We start from the raw sequence: 8,037 nt of genomic DNA on the forward strand, positions 1-8,037 counted from the left end.
ACCTGCTTTGCAGCGGTCAAGCTCTTGGTGTCATTGCTTCAGATGCAGTATGCTTTGCAGCAGGTTCTTCTGTAGCTGCATAATGTATTTTAAGAACAGACTGCACAAATTAGGCATGTGCATGTTTTTTCTTCATGGTTTATTGTAACTGTGTAAATGAAAGCCAACATTTTTCAACAGGGAGAGAGATGTTATTTCTGTATGACTGCTTGTTCCAAACAGTTCCCAACTGCAACTCATAGACGTTTTGCTTTCCAAACACTTTTGATGTTGAGCTACAGTTAGGAAATTAAAAAGTCTAGAACTGCAACCAGTGGGAAGAGCACAGTGTGGTGTTTGCCTGCAGCAGGTTACTTGCTACAGATTGTTACACTTCTCCAATAAAAGTTTACTGAGCTATTTATTATTATTATTTCTTTTAAAGTTTCTAAAAGCCCTTGATGACTTTGCAACAACCTTTCCTGATTTTTAAAGTACTAGATTTATTACCTGCCTTCTTACCAGTTAGTAACTTTTCGCTACCAAGTAACTCAGTTTATGCTCTAGCGTGGAGAAAGATGCAAAAATCTTCATTAATTTAAAAGTCAGAAAAAAAACCACAAGTAAGATTAGAAAATATCTACAATCTTCATTGCAGATTTACTGCCCAATATGGTTTAAAATCAATTTATGTTTGTCACATTTCTTACACTTCAAAGTTACAGTGCATCATTTAGATCTCAGATGATTAACAGTTTAAACTAAACTGTAAAGTACTCTGCAATAAGTGGCAATATTAGCAGAAGGGAAAATGCCAAGAGAAGACTGAGACTTCAGTTTTTCAGTCTAAGCTGCTTATTAGCTGTCCCTGTTGATCCTTTGTGCTTCCTCAGCATGCTGCCTTTGGAGACTTTGTGCTAGTTAAGAAAAAAACATACAAAAAAGCTGTGGTGCTGAGCTGAGAATAGTATATTTGCAAAAAGGAAGTTTTTCTTTACTAATATTTTTTATATTTCCACTATTTCTTCAGTCTTCTTTCTTTTCCTATCAGCTCTGTTTTCTTAGAAAACTCATACTTTGGTGTAAATAAAAATAGATGACTCTTTGCTGTAGAGATTCTTCATCCATTTCCTGCACTGTTCAAGAACTGCAGTGCCCAAATGTTAGCAAGTATAGGGTCCCCAACAGCAACTTCTCCTTAAACCCAAAGGTATTTGCTACTGGATGGGTTGTGTCTTGCTTTAGACCAAAGAGAGGAACAGGTTGATACTTAAGCCTTTTGTTGGTGTGCTACTTTCAACTTATCTATTTCTTTAAAGAAAGATTTAATTCAGGAAGAATGGGAGAGCAGAGAGACAGCAAGAGGCTAACAGATAAGTGCAGACTTTCTCAAGATTCTCTATAGCAGTAATAAAAAAAATCACAGGGTGGGAACGTGAAGGATTCATGCAGTTCTGTTATTAAGTTCCAGAACTGTTTATTCTTCCTCTTAGTGAGCTCAAAAATATTCTCCAGGAGTGACACTATTATTAAATAGTATGCCAACTGACATCTATCACATCAGGCAACGGTCCTTGCTTGATGTTAGAAGTCAAAGTGGGAATGTTATCTTCAGGAAAAGTAGCTGCTTTCTTACTTTTGTACAACAAAAGAAGCACTTGATATGGAAGGTTTTTATTTTATTCTGAATGTGGCTGTGTAAAGTTGTCGATTTAGGTCCATTTTAGTTTAGAAGGTGAAGGATGATCAGTCTTCTGTAGGTGGAGAAAAAAAAGCCAATTTGAGCAAGTCGGGTTATGTTGCATTATGCTGTTATTATTAGGAGTTGGACTAAATGACTTTTAAATGTCCCTTCCAATTCTATGATTCTGTGTTTAATTTTATCATTCAAAACTTGCCACTCATCCAGAAATTCAGAAGCTGTGAAAACTACTGTCATAGTGCACTTAGTCAAAGGCCCATGTGTCAGGCCCACAGCAGGGCGGCTCTTGGAGCAAAGAGGAGACTGCACAGCCTCTGGGCAGCCTGTTGGTGCTTTATCACCTGCACATCTCAGAATTGCTGCCTGGTGTTCAGAGGGAACCTCCTGTGTTCAGTTTGTGCCCGTTGCCTCTGTCCTGGCTCTAGGCATCACTGAAAAAAACCTGGATCCATCCTCTGTGAACCCTCCCTTGAAGTATTTATACACATTCGTTAGGTCCCACAGAGTCTCCTCTTCTCCAGGCTGAAGAGTCCCAGCTCTCACTGCTTCTCCTCACAGAGAAGATGCTCCTGTCCTTTAAGCATCTTCATGATTGTATATTGAACTCTTTCCAGTATGTCTCCACTTTGCTACAAGTCATACAACTATAACTTAAATGTATGCCAGTGGATTTGGCAAATAGTATTATGGAACTGATCTTTTAATTTATGTCTTCAAACTTGTGATGGCACAAGGGTCAAATCAAGGGTCTTAACGCTTAATTAGAGTATCAATTCAAGCCTGTTTGCAGCCTTCCATCCACAGACACTTAGCAGTTTCTCACAGGAACCTGGACATTCAACCTAGAGAGAAATCTGGCTGATACTGCCGTTTCCAGTGGCTGGTTGACTATCAATATTGACCTACATTGACCACACTAACCTTCTTCAGGGGGAAAGGGATCTTTGGGATGACCTTTCCTTGTGTTTTCTTTACTCAGAGGGTGGTGAGGCACTGGCACAGGCTGCCCAGAGAAGCCGTGGATGCCCCATCCCTGGAGATGTTCTAGGCCAGACTTGATGGGTTTCTGGGCAGTCTAATATGGTCGGCAACCCTGTCCACAGCAGGGGAATTGGAACTAGACAATCTTTTAGGTCCCTTCTGATCCAAGTCATTCTATGATTCTATGACAATATTAATTCACGAACGTGCAGTTTAAAAATGTGCATGTAAATACATATACATGCATACATATGTATATATATGTACAAAAAGGAATATGTTAAAAAAAAAAAAAAAAAGTTCATCAGATACATGTATACCTGTGAGGGAATTATGGGAAACTAAAGATACAAGATGAAGCAATTTTTTGAGACTATGTTTCTGTAAGAACAAAAGCCACACATAGTTTTGCAGCCTCTCCTCTACCCATTCAGTTTCTGGAGTTGCCTGCACCATTTGTATAGAGCATTAGCCAAGAATCTCATTTTTAGCAAATACACGTAAAAAGATCCACTGGATAAAATTTGCTCATTTTGTCAATGAGGAATTATAATCTATTGGTTAAATTTTGACTGTTCAGGAATATCACAGAAAGGAAAAAAAAAGTTACCACAATCCATTTTCACTCAGATGAGGCATTATTAATTGATTCAGATTATAAAAATAGTTGAAGTAAATAATCTCAGAAACCTTTCCTCCACCATCTTTTGAGAAAATAATTCTAGATTAATAGACTTAAGTATTGCAAATGCTGAAAATATTTTGCTATTTTCATAATGTTGCATATAATAATGATTATTTTTAATCTTGAATCAATTTGCATGGTTTGTGTTTGATATGAAATTTTCTTTCATTTTCTTATGATTTTCTTATTTCCTTAATTTTCGCTAGGAGAGAGGAACAGACGAAGAAGATGTCAGGTGGCTTTCAGTTATTTGCCTCAAAATGAGGATGAACTGGAATTAAAAGTTGGTGACATTATTGAAGTTGTGGGAGAGGTAAGAAGATTTTAAAAGAAATATATATGCAAATGCAGCTCTAGCATATCTTATGTGTGCTAAGCTTTTATGATCTTGTGGTATGTTTTAAAGACGTAATTTAAACCAGATGTTTTTCTTCTTTGAAACATTTATGTATCTGTTTCAGGTTACTATTTGGGGTGAAGGGATGTGGTTGTTTGCTTACGGATTTTGTAAGGTATTTTTTTTCGCTCTAGCAATTCTGCTGATTTTTCTCAATCAGCTGTTGCTTCTGAATTCAATGCGGGGAAAAAGCTCAAACACTGTGCCACAGGGTTATTGAGTTTCTACATTTGACAAACAAGAAGATCGCAGAAAAAGCTCTTCTCAGATTTAGTAAGCCGGCCACTGAGAAAAAGTACCTTTACTGAGTTAAACATGTATTAGAAACGTACTTGAAGCCCTCTGGAGTTCAACCATGACATCCATCTTTTGTCATCCTCACCTGCAGATTTCAACAATTGCAGTTTTGTGCAATCAGTTAAATAACAATAACAACAATACGAATTCTTAAGAGAGTCAAGATGTACTTACTCTCAGTGAATGTGGATGTGGAAAATGAATGAATAGCTCTAAGAGGTACCGGGAACAAATTGTGAATGTTTGGACAGAGATTCAGAAAGTTGCTGTACATGGGGTAATTTTATTGCTGGATCAAGGAATGCTGTTCATTCTCCCTTTTTTGTTTCATTAGAGATTTTAGAAATATTTAGTTGACCTGAATAAAAGCACGAGAACCAAAAAATGCTAACATGAAGCATTTAAGTAGATTGAATTCAAATTCACTGTGAATAGATTTTTCATCAACTCTGGTTTAGCAGCAATTTAGGATTTATTAATATTTCTACGATAAATCACAAGATTAGATTGTATGATTCTTAGTGACTCTTAATCAGCACTTAATTATCGGCCAATTTAACACAGTAATCTATTGGAATTCACTACAATCAAATACAATGACTTAGTTAAATATTTGAGAATGGCAAGGTTCACATGAGACTTATTTGTAGAGTGTTGGAGAGGACATTTTTGAACTCAGCTACTTATTTGAGGACTGCCTTCCCCCTACTGACCTATGCACCCTTTCCATTTACCAGCTCTCAGTGGACAACTGGGATCTGCCCCAGAGAGGGTTCTTTTTCATTGGTGTCGGTCAAAAGTGAATCTCAAAATGCTTACCCTGAAACATGTCCCAGCCAGACCAAGGATCACAGGCTGCTGCCAGCCTAAGAGCTCAAGGGACTCTTTGATTAGTAACATTATTTATAGGACTGTGAGATAATTGATGTTAGTCAGAAAACTTTTCCTTCAGGCCACAATCCAACTGAGGCAATCCTGGAAATTTCTCCCTGCCATACAGTTCCAGTACAGTCTTGGCTCCTCTCTGATCAGGCTGTGATTCAAGGAGCAGGAACTTAAGGTATAATCAAGGAGTGCCTGAGTGTCCCAGCTCATTGCACTTACACAAAGGCAAAAACACTGTTGAGGCTTACCCGGAGATGGCAGGTGTTCTGCACCACCACAGGCCACCCCATGAGTAATCTCAGTCGGAGTGATGGTGTAGTCACCTCTTGCCTTTGTGCCTATAAATGGACAATGCTTATTTTTTTATTTTTACATGACCAATTATATAAATTGAAAATGTAGGGGATGTAGAACACTTAAAGAAGTCCTTTCAGCAGCACAGCTTGTCTAGCCATTCTCCAGACCTTGATATGTAAAGCAATAGTTAACAACAAGCAAAATATAACCAAAAGCAGTAAAATCACAGTGAGATACAGCATTATGTTTAGTGCTTCCGTTGTTGTAGAAGACCATCCAAGTAGGACTTCCGACCATCAATAATCTCCATCCTTCTTGATTCTCTGCAGCATCTGATATATCTCTTCATGTGCAGTATGAACAGTTGGGAATGAAAAAGAAAATGTGTTATTTTTCCAAATTTGCTATAACTTTAGAAAAACCACCCTGTGCTGTAACAGAAACTGAATGTTTATGCATTAATAGTTCTGAATTAGGCAGTACAGGGACTGTACAAAACGTACACACTGTACCTCCCTATTTTTACCACGGTTGGGTTCAGTGTTTTAACCAAAGGAACAGGTACTGTGGTCAGGTTTGAAACATCTAAACCAGAAATATTTTTCTTGACAATTTATGGTTGCTAAAGCAAGTAGCCTGTATGTGCTTCTCATCTGGGAGCCAGAAATTAATTTTAGTAGTTTAACACACAACACTTGTTCTGTTTACACTAAGAATTTTAACTCTGCCATCAGAATCACACATTCAGCTTCACAGCTTCTGGTTGTGTTAACATTTTTGCTCTTGTATTTATGAAAAAGTCTTTTCCAGTAGTACTTCAGGACAAAGTAGAAATATATATATATATATATATATATGTATGTATGTATATATTTACAAATACATACATATATATGTATATATATATAGCATGCACACACACACATATATAAATATAGGGTATTATTACTTGTTTACTGATAAGCTTTTGCTTGAACGGGCAGATCTAATGTCTTCTGACCACTATGCAGTCTTACTTCAGGTCTTGCAATTCTTCCCTTTGTTTTTGTGACTGTTCTTGTAGTTGTTAAACTGCAAAGATAATGATGATTCAATTGTGTTCCTATCTTCTATTTCCATTTTTTGGTCTTGTTTCTTTTAAGTTTTGTTAACATCTAGATAGAAACCTAGATTTTGCGAATATCTCCCTATCTCTATAGAACCACTTGCAGCATCCAGCTGCTTCTCTGCCTCTTTCCTATCATACCAATAATTCCGGGTTCATTCTTCTTGGAAGCTGGGGTTCAGTTTCATACCATGCCTCTATAAGTAATCAGTGATACTCTTTGCCATCCTGCCAACAATGCCAATTTGTACATATAGATTTTCAGTCAACTCTGGCTTAGCAGCAATTTAGGAATAATTATTTATTATTTATTTTATGATAAATTGGGAAACCAAATTGTGTGATTTCCAGTGGCACTTAATCAGCCAATTTAACACAGTGATCCAATGGGATTTCCTACAGTCAAATACAGTGACTTACTTGAAGGCTCAAGAATGGCAGATTTCACGTGTGACTTACTAAAGAGTATTGGAAGGATGTTTCTAAATTCAGTTTCTAAGTTTCAGGACTTACCCCACACCAGTGAGCTACTCACCCTTCCCTTTTGCCAGTTCTTAGTGGATGATCAGGGTGTACACCAAAGAGGGCTCTGCTTTGTTGATGTCTGTCAGCGATGAATCTCTAGATGCCAGATAATGGTTCCAGCCCAGGTAAGATCAAGGATCACAGCCTGCTGCCATCCTGAGAGCTGAAAGGTCTCTTTGCTTAGGACCATTATTTATAGGACTGTGAGCTAATTGAGTCAGAAAACTTTCCATTCTGGCTGCAATCCAAGTGAGGCAACCCTGAAACTTCCACCCAACCATACAGTTCCAGTACTCCCAGATTGTACAGTTCTGATGCCTCTCAGGTCAGTCTAATATTCAGGGAACAAGGTCAAGGAGTGCCTGAATGTCCCAGCTCACTGCACTTGCACAAAGGCAAAAACATAGTGGATGCATACTCTGAGAATGCCTGGAGGTCTGCATCACAATACTTATTTAGTCTTAATTCACTTAGCTTTAAAGACATGTGAAAGCTTAGTCTGTTCGAGCATCTGATAACGGGTGAGTTTAAGCTTGCACTGTTTATTTGTAGGATTTTTTTTTTTCTGTTACTCAGCAGCTGATAAGTCAATATTTATTTTCTTGTCAAGGGTATGTAATTAGTTTTGTTCTTCCTGCTTCTGCCATTTTGGAAATCAGTTCTAAAAGAATATAAATTCTACTGCCATCTTCATGACATTGAGTATTTTCTTATGAGAAGGTAAATTGGCATATCTGAACGTGAAGCTTGGCGCTCACTGTTTTCCCTTGAACCCAGTGCACACACCAGCTCTGCACATTGCTCTCCTGGAACCACAACTAACCTTATTCTGTCTGTGAGCAGGATTGGAATGTAGAGTCTTGAGACTGTAAGATACTTAAGAGTGTATCTGAAGATAATATAAACCTGATGTTATAATGAGCTTCCTGGTAACACATGAGCTGTTTTCATTACACAATTTAAAGTGCATTTGACCTCACATGGCCACGCAAGTATCTTCCTTCAGTTGCCCTACTTAAAAGTTTTAAGTCTACGTCTTTCAAGAGTAAAGTAGTGGAATAAAAAGCACTTCATCATATCCAACCTAGAATTATTTCTAAATAATTATTTGTGTGGTTAAATAATCTGTGTGAGATGCTAGATTTCTCGTATGAAGTGCATCTCCAGTGTTCTTAGAAATTTGA

At 37.6% G+C, this 8,037-nt stretch overlaps 1 long non-coding RNA gene across 1 annotated transcript; it reads right to left on the bottom strand.

Moving 5' to 3' along the window:
* Positions 1-5,422: 5,422 nt before the first annotated feature.
* Positions 5,423-7,364, bottom strand: LOC104915011. Its single transcript, XR_796210.3, has 3 exons — positions 6,864-7,364; positions 6,173-6,294; positions 5,423-5,566 (listed from the first exon to the last, which is right to left on the bottom strand). It is a non-coding gene; the product is annotated as an uncharacterized LOC104915011 (long non-coding RNA).
* Positions 7,365-8,037: the final 673 nt, after the last annotated feature.

Source organism: Meleagris gallopavo, chromosome 1, assembly GCF_000146605.3.
Source record: "Meleagris gallopavo isolate NT-WF06-2002-E0010 breed Aviagen turkey brand Nicholas breeding stock chromosome 1, Turkey_5.1, whole genome shotgun sequence".
NCBI classification, from domain to species: domain Eukaryota; kingdom Metazoa; phylum Chordata; class Aves; order Galliformes; family Phasianidae; genus Meleagris; species Meleagris gallopavo.